We start from the raw sequence: 15,236 nt of genomic DNA on the forward strand, positions 1-15,236 counted from the left end.
TTGGAATATTTTAGTTTAGCTAGTGAAGTACAATTAAGCTGATATTTCCTGCCCTCTGCAGATTGCTTGTCAGCTTTGCCATGTAGACAGTCATATTATTATTATTATTATTATGTATTATACTGGAAAACTAATGGAACAAACTAAAAATTAAATGGGTACTCTCAAGTTATTAAATTGCTTTAATTAGTTAGACAGCTTGAAAATAAACAAGTTTTCAAATGACTTGTTTTTCCATCAGTTTTCATTCTCCTGCAATGACAGCTTTTATCTTTCACAGTATACAACAGGTTTCCATGGCACTTAGCATCCAGTGCCTGCCCAGATCTTGGCCCAGAGTCCATGGTAGTTACATTCCAGGAAAGAAGTTACTGCAATTCCTACATCCCAGCGACTGCTCTACAATTCGTTGATTTGCATACAGCAGTTATTTGCTCAACTCTCTCTTTTTCCTCAGCTCCTGACAAGCTGCTGTTATAAATCTTGCTCTTATCAATCCTGTAATATCCGGATGATGGCTCTCTCTCTGTCCGGATCTGTGCGATTTTTCAAATGCCCTGTTATCTCTGTATTTACAGTATATATAGTGATAGCATTGTAGGCTCGAGAAAAAAAACTACTTATAGCTGATCCTGTTACAGCAGCAGTTTTGCTGAGGTTTAACATTCTTCTAAGGGTACGTGTCCACGGTCAGTTAACGCTGCGTGTTTGACGCTGCGTGGGGCCGCAGCGTCAAACACGCAGCGTCCAGATGTTCCAGCATAGTGGAGGGGATTTTTTGAAATCCCGTGTCCACTATGCGTGGAAACACGCACGCGGCGGCCCTGCGACTCCGGACATGCCGCGCGTCTTTTCAGATCGCAGCATGTCCGTGTTCCTTGCGGCGACGCAGCGTCGCCGCAAGGAATATCACAGGGCCCTATGCGAGGAGTGCGATGATCCCGGATGTGTACAGTTAACACATCCGGCATCATCGTGTCCCAGAAGGGGGCGGGGCTTAGTGCCGAGCGGCGACGATACCGCCGGCCATCCTGACCGTGGACACATACCCTAATACTATAGCTCTTCTGCTGTCCATAACTATCACTCAATGAGGAGTGCCCTCCCTGTCAGAAACCAAAAAGTAAGGGCTAGTGATGAGCGAGTGCACTCGTTGCTCTGGTTTTCCCGAGCACGCTCAGGTGATCTCCGAGTATTTGTTAGTATTCGGAGATTAAGTTTTCATCACCTCAGCTGAATGATTTACAGCTACTAACCAGCCTGAGTACATGTGGGGGTTGCCTTGTTACTAGGGAATCCTCACATGTAATCAAGCTGGCTAACAGATGTAAATCATTCAGCTGCGGCGATGAAAACTTAATCTCCAAACACTAACAAATACTCTTAGATCACCTGAGCGTGCTCAGGAAAACCCGAGCAAGGAGTATACTCGCTCATCACTAGTAAGGACACTAAGGAGACTGATTTGTTCTGAGCTACTCAAGAGACAACTTGAGAATAACCCTTTAATGACTTATTCACACAGTGTTTTTAAAGGGATAGTTTCAAGTATGAAAGTTATAGGATAGCAGATAACTACCTGATCGCTGGGGATCTGTCCGCTGAGACCCCAACTGACCCTGAGAACCCAAAGGGAGAGATAGGTGGTCATTGCGCACTGAACTTGCACCGTGAAACTTAATTCATTCCTAAAGGTACCTTCACACTAAGCGACGCTGCAGCGATATCGACAACGATGCCGATCGCTGCAGCGTCGCTGTTTGGTCGCTGGAGAGCTGTCACACAGACAGCTCTCCAGCGACCAACGATGCCGAAGTCCCCGGGTAACCAGGGTAAACATCGGGTTACTAAGCGCGGCCCTGCGCTTAGTAACCCGATATTTACCCTGGTTACCATTGTAAAACATTGCTGGCATCGTTGCTTTTGCTGTCAAACACGACGATACACGCCGATCTGACGACCAAATAAAGTTCTGAACTTTCAGCAATGACCAGCGATATCACAGCAGGATCCAGATCGCTGCTGCGTGTCAAACACAACGATATCGCTATCCAGGACGCTGCAACGTCACGGATCGCTATCATTGCAAAGTCGTTTAGTGTGAAGGTACCTTAATTCAAGCAGTAAAGATAACAGAGCACTGCACTCTGCTGGTCTTTAGTACTCCCATAAGAATGAATGGAGCAATGGGATTCCCAGTGGTTGGACACCTACAATTGCTACGATATCCCTATCCTTGTATCACCAATCCCAATACGGCACAGCTTTCAAACTTGAGAGCATCCCTTTATGTAATGCAGACTGTTGTTAAGAAGTCGATGGCAAGTTACAGAACATGAGAATTGGTATTAGGCCGGCATCACACTAGAGAGAAATATGGACGAGGGAGAGGCACAAAAACAACTCTTTGCACACGGACCAATGTTTCTCTATGGGGCAGCTTTCATCAGCCGTATATTTGTCGGACGTATTTTAAGGGCTGAGAAAATCGCAGCATTCCTCCAAAAATACGCCAATGAAAGTCTATGGAGGCGAGAAAAATACGGATTACATACGGACCACGCGTCTGCCTTGCAAGAAATATGCATCGGTGTCCTATAGAAAAGCCAGTAATTCGGTGCGGTGTACAGTAAAATCACACTGACAGGTTAGAATAGAATATATATGTAATTGACACACACATATATATTTATATTTAATACAGAGCTAGATAGCATAAAAGCCGGTAATTCAATTGCTGGCTTTTGCTAACTCCTTACCAAACCCGACAGGATATGAGACATAGTTTACATCCTTTTTATATTCGTTATATTTTTACATATTCCTCACTAATAATGTTATTAGTTTGTGTGCGCAAAATTTTGGAGCGTAGCCACTCTCTTCTCACTCCCCTGTAACGGTGGGATATGGGGTAATAAGGGGTTAAAGTCACCTTGCTATTGTAAGGTGACATTAAGCCTGGTTAATAATGGAGAGATGTCAATAAGACACCTATCCATTAATAATCCAATATTAGTAAAGGGTTAAAAATACACACACACACACACACACACACACACACACACACACACACACACACACACACACACACACACATTAAGAATAAAGTATTTTAATGAAATAAATAAACACATGGGGTTTTATTATCTTTATTGTACGCTCAATACAACTGAAGACCCTCGTTCTCCTGAAAAAAAAGAAAATAAAAAAGCAACAATATCCCATACCTGTCCGCTGTAGTCATGTCCCACAATGTAAATCCATCTGAAGGGGTTAAATACAGTTACAACCAGGAGCCTGCTAATGCAGCCGCTCCCGGGTGTAAGAGACTGGGGAATGAATGAAATGAAGGTAATGTAGCTTCGGGGACTTGCAGTGCCATCACCGGAGCAGCGCCCTCTGGTGGCATAAACTCATTTGAACTGTAGCGTGGGAATTTTTCTTAATATTTTCTCATTTGAAACTGTTAAACTGTAAAGCGCTGCGGAATATGTTGGCACTAAAGATTAAGATAAGATAAAGATTATTATTATACACAGGAGATCTGTACTTAGTATACAGTGTTCGTGTACAGGTAATACAGTGATCACCAGTGACATTATACACAGGAGCTCTGTATATAGTGCCAGTGTAAAGGTAATACAGTGATCACCAGTGACTTTATACACAGTAGCTCTGTATATAGTGTCAGTGTATAGGTAATACAGGGATCAAAAGTGACATTATACACACAAGCATTGTATATAGTGTACAGGTAATGCAGTGATCATCAGAGACATTATTCACAGGAGTCCGGTATACAGTGTCAGTGTACAGATAATACAGCGATCACTGGTGACATTATACACAGGAGCTCTGTATATAATACACAGTGTATAGTGTGCTTGTCCATGTAATACACTGACTCCCCAGTGATGTCTCTAGGTGAAGTCCTTCGTCTTCGCTTTTCATCTTCATCCAACACAGACTGCCATCACTTCTTTCAGCCAGGACTTGTCTCTGCAGGAAATAACACAGTTATCTAAAGCACCGCTAGCAGAGCACATTACTTAATTTTTTTCCCAACTTCTACACTACACTAGATAAAAAAAGATGACAGTGTCGCTCTGCACAGTAGCAGGACCCTCCCCCATTGAAAACAGAATCCTCGAAAAATAAACTACATCACTGCAGTAATAATATCCCTTAATTAGCCCCTACAGTAATAATATCCCCCATCCTGACCCCCTTGTGTCTCACTCCTGGCTCCAGCCATATGTTCTCCCATCCTGGCCCCATATATTTTCCCATCCTGCCCTCATGATTATCCTCTGCCCCCATGTGATGTCCCATCCTGCCCCATATGATCTCTCCATCCTGCCCCATATGATCTCCCCATCCTGCCCATACGATCTCCCCATTGTGCCCCATCTGTCTCCATCCTGTCCCATCTGTCCCATGATCCTGCGTCATCTGTCCCATGATTCTGCCTCATCTGTCCCATGATCTTGCCCCATCTGTCCCATGATCCTACTCCATGTGTCCATGATCCTGCCCCATGTGTCTCCATCGTATCCATTCTGCCCCATGATCCTGCGCCATCTGTCTCCATCCTGCTCCATCTGTCTCCATCCTGCTCCATCTGTCTAAATCCTGCCCCATATGTCTAAATCGTGCCCCATCTGTCAGAATCTTGCCCCATGTTCCTGCCTCATCTGTCTCCATCCTGCCCCATGTTCCTGCCCCATCTGTCTCCATCCTGCCCCATCTGTCTCCATCCTGACCCAGGTTCCTGCCCCATCTACCTTCATCCTGTCCCATGTGTCTCCATCCTGCCCCATCTGTCTCCATCATGCCCCATGTTCCTGCACCTTATGTCTCCATCCAGCCCCATGATCCTGCACCATGTCACATCATGGGGCAGGATGGAAACAGATGGGGCAGGATGGAGACACATGGTTCACGTGTCTCCGTCCTGCCGTCGAAATATACTGTGGCCTGCCACTTTCAATAAAAAAAAACAAAAACACTTTCTCCTTACCTGCCTGAGGTCCATCGGCGATGTCCCCTCCATCCATTTCAATCACGGTCTCGCCAGCAAATGACAATGACATCATATGCCAGCGACGTGCGCGCTGACATCAGCTGCCAGCCTTTGATTGGCTGGCGGCTTTTAACTATTGTAGTGCGGGCCTGCATGGCAATAGATTTTAAGTGAACCTGCGTCTCGAATGCAGGTTCACTTACTACACCAGCAGACTCCTTCCGCTGGAGTCCGGTGAGAAGATGGGGGGCCCGCTGCACAGTAATGCCCTGATGGCGACCCTGCCCATAGCCATATACAGTGGTGCTCAAAAGTTTACATATCCCGGCAGAATTTTTGCTTTCTTGGCCTTTTTTCAGAGAATATGAATGAAACACCAAATCTTTTTCTCCACTCATGGTTAGTGGTTGGGTGAAGCCATTTATTGTCAAACTACTGTGTTTTATCTTTTTAAATCATAATGACAATCCAAAACATCGAAATGACCCTGATCAAAACATAACATACCCTGGTGATTTTGGCTTGATAACGTGCACAGAAGTTGACACAAATGGGTTTGAATGGCTACTAAAGGTAACATCCTCACCTGTGACCTGTTTGCTTGTAATCAGTGTGTGTGCATAAAAGCTGATTGTGTTTCTGGGATCCAGACAGACTCTTGCATTTTTCATCCAGCCACTGACGTTTCTGGATTGTGAGTCATGGGTAAAGCAAAAGAATTGTCAATGGATTTACGAGAAAAGGTAGTTGAACTGTATAAAACAGGAAAGAGATACAAAAAGATATCCAAGGACTGCCAGTCAGCAGTGTTCAAACTGTGATTAACAAATGGAAAATCAGGGACTCTGTAAAAACAAAACCACGGTCAGGTAGACCAACAAAAATTTCATCCACAACTGCCAGAAAAATTGTTTGGGATGCAAAGAAAAACCCACAAATAGCATCAGCTGAAATACTGGACTTTCTGAAAACTAGCAGTGTGGCTGTTTAAAGATGAACAATAAGGAGGCACTTGAAGATAAATGGGCTGTATGGTCGAGCCGCCAGAAGACAGCCATTACTGCGTAAATGCCACAAAGTATCTCGCCTACAATATGTAAAACAGCACAGGCACAACTTCTGGAACAAGGTAATTTGGAATGAGGAGACCAAAATTTAACTTTTTGGCCACAACCATAAATGTTGCTTTTGGAGAGAGGTCAACAAGGACTATGGTGAAAGGAACACCATTCCTACTGTAAAGCACAGAGATGGATCGCTGATGTTTTGGGTATGTGTGAGCTACAAAGCCACAGGAAGCTTGGTCAAAGTTGAAGGAAAGATGAATGCAGCACGTTATCAGCAAATACCGGAGGCAAATTTCCAATCATCAACCTGGAAGCTGCGCTTGGGACGTACTTGGATGTTCCAACATGACAACGATCCAAAACACAAGTACGAATCGACCTGTCATTGGCAACAGCAGAACAAAGTGAAGGTTCTGGAGTGACCATCTCAGTCTCCTGACCTCAATATTGATCCACTCTGGGGAGATCTCAAGCGCGCAGTTCATGCTAGACAGCCCAGGAATTTACAGGAACTGGAGGATTTTTGCCAAGAAGAGTGGGCAGCTTTACCATCTGAGAAAATAAAGAACCTCATCCACAACTACCACAAAAGACTTCAAGCTGTCATTGATGTTAGAGGGGGCAATACATGGTAATAAGAAATGGGGTATGTGAACTTTTGATCAGGGTCATTTGGATGTTTTGGGTTGTCATTATGACTAAAAAAGAGAAAGCACAGTAGTTTGACAATAAATGATTTCACCCAACAACTAACCACGAGTGGAGAAAAAGTTTGGCGTTATCATTCATATTCTCTGAAAAAATTCTGCTGGGGTATGTAAACTTTTGAGCATGACTGTATGTGGAGGTCACTTTGAAATTATTAAGGCTGTTTGTATGAAAGGGCTTTGCATCTAATCTAATTTTTGGGGAAAAATTGCAGAAGCTTGCAAATAAGAATTTCAAAAGATTTGCTCTTCTCTACTAGAAATAATTTGGCAAATTGCACATTCTACAGGAGTCAGGGAACTGATCACATTGTAAGATTAGGCAGGTAAAGAAGAATGACATGGTGTACGACGATAAATATAAAGAATATACAAGTTTAAGTGATTTTCTGTGTTGTATTGAACTGTTTTCTCATCAGACATCAGCAGCAGCAGATCTTACACATGACACGTTATGAGGGACATTTCCAGGTTCAGATCAATTACACTAGAATACTGGAGTAGTCGGCTTCCCAAGAGTATTTTAGCAGAGGATATAAAACTGGATTGTCTGACGGGCCACTTGCAATGTAATGCCAGGTGGTCACTTTAACCAGGGCTTGGAAATGTCGTTGCCTATTGTACAGCTGGGGTAGACTCAGCTTTATATGTTCCGTGGATCAGAGAGAAGCACAAATCTTTAGCAGATACTGTTATACCCCAAAACATTCCAACTGGTCTCTACAAATGGAATGGGAGTGTGGGACCGAAGACATAAAGCTACATCTGTGAGTGCAGAAATGGTTGAGGATTGGTGTATTTTTGGCTACGCATTGTGTGTCATGGGGTTTGTGCCTTCACACTGGAATGAGTTTTATGGGAGCACATCACATTGTATTCGTTAGGGATATTGTTAAAGAGTGCTTAAACCAATATTTCAAAGTAATGAAACAGCCTTATACCTTAGGATCTCCTTAATAAATATATAATAAATATTACCATATCACAGAACGGCAATAAGGGCTAGAACATGGAACGCCATTTCAAGCCCCTAATACCACCCCTGGGACTTCCGTGCCCACAGAGGCTGTAATTCTTCCTTCCTAACCAGCATTGACATCGCACTTTGCTTAAGACAAATTGACTAGTTTGTGCATATGTAACTAGAAGGAGTGGAAAGGTATAAATATGGAAAGTGAAAATGTGAAGCCAGTCTCTGCTTATCTCTAATAAGAGGTTTGGTGTAAGAAAAAAAAGGAAAACTGTACACCGGCTTGTCAGAATAGATTGTTGTGACCACTAAAATGAATATTACAGCAGCACAGCAGCAGTAAAAAAAAGAGGAGGAGAACCATATAAGGTGCATCTCACAAAATTAGAATATCATCAAAAAGTTAAAGGGAACCTGTCAGCAGTTTTGGCCGATATAAGATACGGCCACCACCTTTCAGGGCTTATATACAGCATTCTATAATGCTGTAGATGAGCCCCCAATCCGACCTGAAAGATAAGAAAAATCAGCTTTATTATACTCACCCGGGGGGGCGGTCTGGTCTGATGGGTGTCGTAGGTCCGGCGCCTCCCATCTTCTTGCGATGCCATTCTCCTGTTGCTTAATCTCTCCCCGGCATCGCGTTTCTGTGCAGGCGTACTTTGTCTGCCCTGTTGAGAGCAGAGTAAAGTACTGCAGTGCGCAGGCGCAGGGCCTCTCTGACCTTTCCCAGAGCCAGAGACCCACAAAGTTCAAACACAAAACTCCTTTAATGTGTTTCTTCACAGCATTAAATGTCCCAATTCACACAAGTGCACATAATCTCAGGGCATAGTATTAGTGTCCATTTCAGAGCACTACATACTACACGGCATCCATTCATTTACAGTCACTAAACATGCTGGCCTTCCCTTTGACCAGTAGCCATGGGTGACTGCACCGTCATGTCAATGTCTCTTACTCACAGTCATACACAGTCCTTGATAGCCTCATGTTTGCAGTCATTACACACGCCAGTCATTCTTCGGGCACAGGACGTCTACCTCCGGTTCACTTCCGGGCACATGACAATCCACCTCTGAGACCAGTTACCGTGGACGGCAGCACCGCTGTGTATGCTGTGGGTGCCAGGCCTTTTGGCTCTGCTCTGTCCTGTGTCTCTTCACACAAAGCTCTGCAGAGCCTCTGCTCTGCACTCTCACCTACACCAAAACTGAAAGTGGCCCTGACACACCCAAACCCTTTACTGCAGGGCTTTTAACCCCTTAAGCCCCGAGGGTGGTTTGCACGTTAATGACCAGGCCAATTTTTACAATTCTGACCACTGTCCCTTTATGAGGTTATAACTCTGGAACGCTTCAACGGATCTTGGCGATTCTGACATTGTTTTCTCGTGACATATTGTACTTCATGTTAGTGGTAAAATTTGTTCGATATAACTTGCGTTTATTTGTGAAAAAAACGAATATTTGGCGAAAATTTGGAAAATTTCGCAATTTTCCAACTTTGAATTTTTATGCCCTTAAATCACAGACATATGTCACACAAAATACTTAATAAATAACATTTTCCACATGTCTACTTTACATCAGCACAATTTTGGAACCAAAATTTTTTTTTGTGACGGAGTTATAAGGGTTAAAAGTTGACCAGCAATTTCTCATTTTTACAACACCATTTTTTTTTAGGGACCACATCTCATTTGAAGTCATTTTGACGGGTCTATATGATAGAAAATACCCAAGTGTGACACCATTCTAAAAACTGCACCCCTCAAGGTACTCAAAACCACTTTCAAGAAGTTTATTAACCCTTCAGGTGTTTCACAGGAATTTTTGGAATGTTTAAATAAAAATGAACATTTAACTTTTTTTCACACAAAATTTATTTCAGCTCCAATTTGTTTTATTTTACCAAGGGTAACAGGAGAAAATAGACCCCAAAAGTTGTTGTACAATTTGTCCTGAGTACGCTGATACCCCATATGTGGGGGTAAACCACAGTTTGGGCGCATGGCAGAGCTTGGAAGCAAAGGAGCGCCATTTGACTTTTCAATGCAAAATTGACTGGAATTGAGATGGGACGCCATGTTGCATTTGGAGAGCCCCTGATGTGCCTAAACATTGAAACCCCTAACAAGTGACACCATTTTGGAAAGTAGACCCCCTAAGGAACTTATCTAGATGTGTGGTGAGCACTTTGACCCAACAAGTGCTTTACAGAAGTTTATAATGCAAAGCCGTAAAAATAAAAAATCATATTTTTTCACAAAAATGATCTTTTCACCCCCAATTTTTTATTTTCCCAAGGGTGAGAGAAGAAATTGGACCCCAAAAATTGTTGTGCAATTTGTCCTGAGTACGCTGATACCCCATATGTGGGTGTAAACCATTGTTTGGGCGCAGGGCAGAGCTCGGAAGGGAAGGAGCGCCATTTGACTTTTCAATGCAAAATTGACTGGAATTGAGATGGGACGCCATGTTGCATTTAGAGAGCCCTTGATGTGCCTAAACATTGAAACCCCTAACAAGTGACACCATTTTGGAAAGTAGACCCCCTAAGGAACTTATCTAGATGTGTGGTGAGCATTTTGACCCAACAAGTGCTTTACAGAAGTTTATAATGCAGAGCCGTAAAAATAAAAAATCATATTTTTTCACAAAAATGATCTTTTCACCCCCAATTTTTTATTTTCCCAAGGGTAAGAGAAGAAATTGGACCCCAAAAATTGTTGTGCAATTTGTCCTGAGTACACTGATACCCCATATGTGGGTGTAAACCATTGTTTGGGCGCAGGGCAGAGCTCAGAAGGGAAGGAGCGCCATTTGACTTTTCAATGCAAAATTGACTGGAATTGAGATGGGACGCCATGTTGCGTTTGGAGAGCCCCTAATGTGCCTAAACATTGAAACCCCCCACGAGTGACACCATTTTGGAAAGTAGACCCCTTAAGGAACTTATCTAGATGTGTGTTGAGCACTTTGACCCAACAAGTGCTTCACAGAAGTTTATAATGCAGAGCCGTAAAAATAAAAAATCATATTTTTTCACAAAAATGATCTTTTCACCCCCATTTTTTTATTTCCCCAAGGGTAAGAGAAGAAATTAGACCACAAAAGTTGTTGTGCAATTTGTCCTGAGTACGACGATACCCCATATGTGGGTGTAAACCATTGTTTGGGTGCATAGCAGAGCTCAGAAGGGAAGAAGCGCTATTTTACTTTTCAATGCAAAATTGACTGGAATTAAGATGGGATGCCATGTTGCGTTTGGAGAGCCCCTGATGTGCCTAAACATTAAACCCCCCCACAAGTGACACCATTTTGGAAAGTAGACCCCCTAAGGAACTTATCTAGATGTGTTTTGAGAGCTTTGAACCCCCAAGTGTTTCACTACAGTTTATAACGCAGAGCCGTGAAAATAAAAATATTTTTTTTTTTCACAAAAATGATTTTTTAGCCCCCAAGTTTTGTATTTTCACAAGGGTATCAGGATAAATTGGACCATAAAAGTTGTTGTCCAATTTGTCCTGAGTACGCTGATACCCCCTATGTGGGGGGGAACCACTGTTTGGGCGCATGACAGAGCTCGGAAGTGAAGGAGCGCCATTTGGAATGCAGACTTAAATGGATTGGTCTGCAGGCGTCACGTTGCATTTGCAGAGCCCCTGATGTACCCAAACAGTACAAACCCCCCACAAGTGACCCCATATTGGAAACTAGACCCCCCAAGGAACTTATCTAGATGTGTTGTGAGAACTTTGAACCCCCAAGTGTTTCACTACAGTTTATAACGCAGAGCCGTGAAAATATTATTTTTTTTTTTTCACAAAAATGAAATTTAGCCCCCAGTTTTGTATTTTCACAAGGGTATCAGGATAAATTGGACCCTAAAAGTTGTTGTCCAATTTGTCCTGAGTACGCTGATACCCCCTATGTGGGGGGGAACCACTGTTTGGGCGCATGACAGAGCTCGGAAGGGAAGGAGCGCCATTTGGAATGCAGACTTAAATGGATTGGTCTGCAGGCGTCACGTTGCATTTGCAGAGCCCCTGATGTACCCAAACAGTACAAACCCCCCACAAGTGACCCCATATTGGAAACTAGACCTCCCAAGGAACTTATCTAGATGTGTTGTGAGAACTTTGAACCCCCAAGTGTTTCACTACAGTTTACAACGCAGAGCCGTGAAAATAAAACATATTTTTTTTCCCACAAAAATGATTTTTAGCCCCCCAAATTTTTATTTTCCCAAGGATAACAAGAGAACTTGGACCCCAGAAGTTGTTGTTCAATTTGTCCCTAGTACGCTGATACCCCATATGTTGGGGTAAACCCCTTTTTGGACGCACGGGAGAGCTCGGAAGGGAAGGAGCACTGTTTTACTTTTTCAACGCAGAATTGGCTGGAATTGAGATTGGACGCCATGTCGCGTTTGGAGAGCCCCTGATGTGCCTGAACAGTGGAAGCTCCCCAATTCTACCTGAAACCCTACCCCTAACCTCACCCCTAACCGTTTACTGAACATTTTCTGACAGTCATAAGTGCCACGTATATAAGTGCCACGTATTTAAGAGCCACGTATTTAAGTGCCACGTATTTCAGTGCCACGTATTTCAGTGCCACGTATTTCAGTGCCACGATATTTCAGTGCCACGTATTTCAGTGCCACGTATTTCAGTGCCACGTATTTCAGGCACTGAAAAATACGTGGCACGTAAATACTTCAGTGCCACGATATTTCAGTGCCACGATATTTCAGTGCCACGAATTTCAGTGCCACGAATTTCAGTGCCACGTATTTCAGTGCCACGTATTTCAGGCACTGAAAAATACGTGGCACGTAAATACGTGGCACTGAAATACGTGGCACGTAAATACGTGGCACTGAAATACGTGGCACTGAAATACGTGGCACTGAAATACGTGGCACTGAAATACGTGGCACTGAAATAAGTGGCACTGAAATACGTGGCACTGAAATACGTGGCACTGAAATACGTGGCACTGAAATACGTGGCACTTAAATACGTGGCACTTATATACGTGGCCACTGAAATATCGTGGCACTTATATACGTATATACGTATATAAACGTATATTTCAGTGCCACGTATTTCAGTGCCACGTATTTCAGGTTAGGGGTAGGGTTAGGGGTAGGGTTAGGGTTTTTTGTTTTTTTCTTGTTTTCTTGTGTTTTTCTATAAAAACGCATGCGTTTTACCGCGTTTACATGCATTTTTTCACACATGCGGTTTTTTTAAAAAACGCATGCAGATAAAAACGCAAGTGTGAAACCAGACTAAAAGACGCTTTTTATAGCAAAAAAGTTTTTGCGTCTCCACATTTTGAGACCTATAATTTTTCCACATTTTGGTCCACAGAGTCATGTGAGGTCTTGTTTTTTGCGGGACGAGTTGACGTTTTTATTGGTAACATTTTCGGACACGTGACAGTTTTTGATCGCTTTTTATTCCGATTTTTGTGAGGCAGAAAGACCAAAAACCAGCTATTCATGAATTTCTTTTGGGGGAGGCGTTTATACCGTTCCGCGTTTGGTAAAATTGATAAAGCAGTTTTATTCTTCGGGTCAGTACGATTACAGCGATACCTCATTTATATCATTTTTTTATGTTTTGACGCTTTTATACGATAAAAACTATTTTATAGAAAAAATAATTATTTTGGCATCGCTTTATTCTGAGGACTATAACTTTTTAATTTTTTTGCTGATGATGCTGTATGGCGGCTCGTTTTTTGCGGGACAATATGACGTTTTCAGTGGTACCATGGTTATTTATATCCGTCTTTTTGATCGCGTGTTATTCCACTTTTTGTTCGGCGGTATGGTAATAAAGCGTTGTTTTTTGCCTCGTTTTTTTTTTTTTTTTTCTTACGGTGTTTACTGAAGGGGTTAACTAGTGGGCCAGTTTTATAGGTTGGGTCGTTACGGACGCGGCGATACTAAATATGTGTACTTTTATTGTTTTTGTTTGTTTTTTTTAGATAAAGAAATGTATTTATGGGAATAATATTTTTTTTTTTATTATTATTTATTTAGGAATTTTTTTTTTTTTTTTTTTACACATGTGGAAATTTTTTTTTTTACTTTTTTACTTTGTCCCAGGGGGGGACATTACAGATCGCTGATCTCACAGTGTGCACAGCACTCTGTGAGATCTCCGATCTCACTTACAGCCGTGCAGGCTGCAGCTTTCATCTGCAGCCTGCTCCGACCCGGAAGTGCTCCCTGCAGGACCCGGATACAGCCCCTCGGCCATTTTGGATCCGGGGCCTGCAGGGAGAAGACGTTCGGTACGAGGTGAGTACATCACCTTGTACCGATCGTCTCAGGGAAGCCCGCAGGGAGCCCCCTCCCTGCGCAATGCTTCCCTGCACCGCCGGTACACCGCGATCATGTTTGATCGCGGTGTGCCGGGGGTTAATGTGCCGGGGGCGGTCCGTGACCGCTCCTGGCACATAGTGCCGGATGTCAGCTGCGATATGCAGCCGACACCCGGCCGCGATCGGCCGCGCCCCCCCCGTGAGCGCGGCCGATCGCGTATGACGTACTATCCCGTCACCGGGAATTAAGGCCCACCCCACCTCGACGGGATAGTACGTCATACGGGCTTAAGGGGTTAACAAAGAAACCTGTGGCCTTGAGCCACATGGAAAACCCGAGTCTGGAATGAAACGAACTGCACAACTACCATATTTCAGTCTGTTTCACAACACAACATCCCAGAGCAGGTTTCCCCTACTTCTGCCTTGGACACTAGCATGACACTTACTTTCATTATTTCTAGTCTGCATTGCAGCTACCGCTACGCCCGTGACTGTCATGCACTCCTATGGCCTTCATATGCCTCCATGCACAACCTAGGGAGAACAAACCGCAACCCCTACCTGTGACACTCGTCACTGCCTCACATATTCCATAGGGAAGGAAGAGGCCAGGTACTTAAACTATATCATTGGGAGAGGCAAAATCAAGCCACAGGTGAACAAGGACGAGGCAATTCAGAAGTGGCTGCAACCACATTCACAGAAGCAGGTGAGGGCGTTTCTTGGAATTGTGGGATATTACCAGCACTTTATCCTTTATCCCAGATTTGGCCACAATTGGCGCACCACTGTCGGATCTCCTTAAGGGCACCAAATCGATGATGGCCAAGTGAACTATGGACTTACTGAGACAGAGATGGCATTCCAGGAGCTGAAGCGGGCTCTGTGTAAACATCCAGTCCTGGTAGCACCCGACTCCTGCAAAGAATTTCTGGTCTAGATGGATGTTTCAGAAGTCGGGTTGGGAGCTGTGCTGTCTCAAGAAGTAATTAGGGAAGAACATCACATCCTGTATCTGAGCAGGAACCTTTCTTACTGCGAGAAAAACTATGCCATTGTCGAGAAAAAATAAATAATAAAATTGGTTGTTGATATGCTTAAGTATTACCTACTAGACCATAG

Source organism: Ranitomeya variabilis, chromosome 3, assembly GCF_051348905.1.
Source record: "Ranitomeya variabilis isolate aRanVar5 chromosome 3, aRanVar5.hap1, whole genome shotgun sequence".
Taxonomy (NCBI): Eukaryota; Metazoa; Chordata; class Amphibia; order Anura; family Dendrobatidae; genus Ranitomeya; species Ranitomeya variabilis.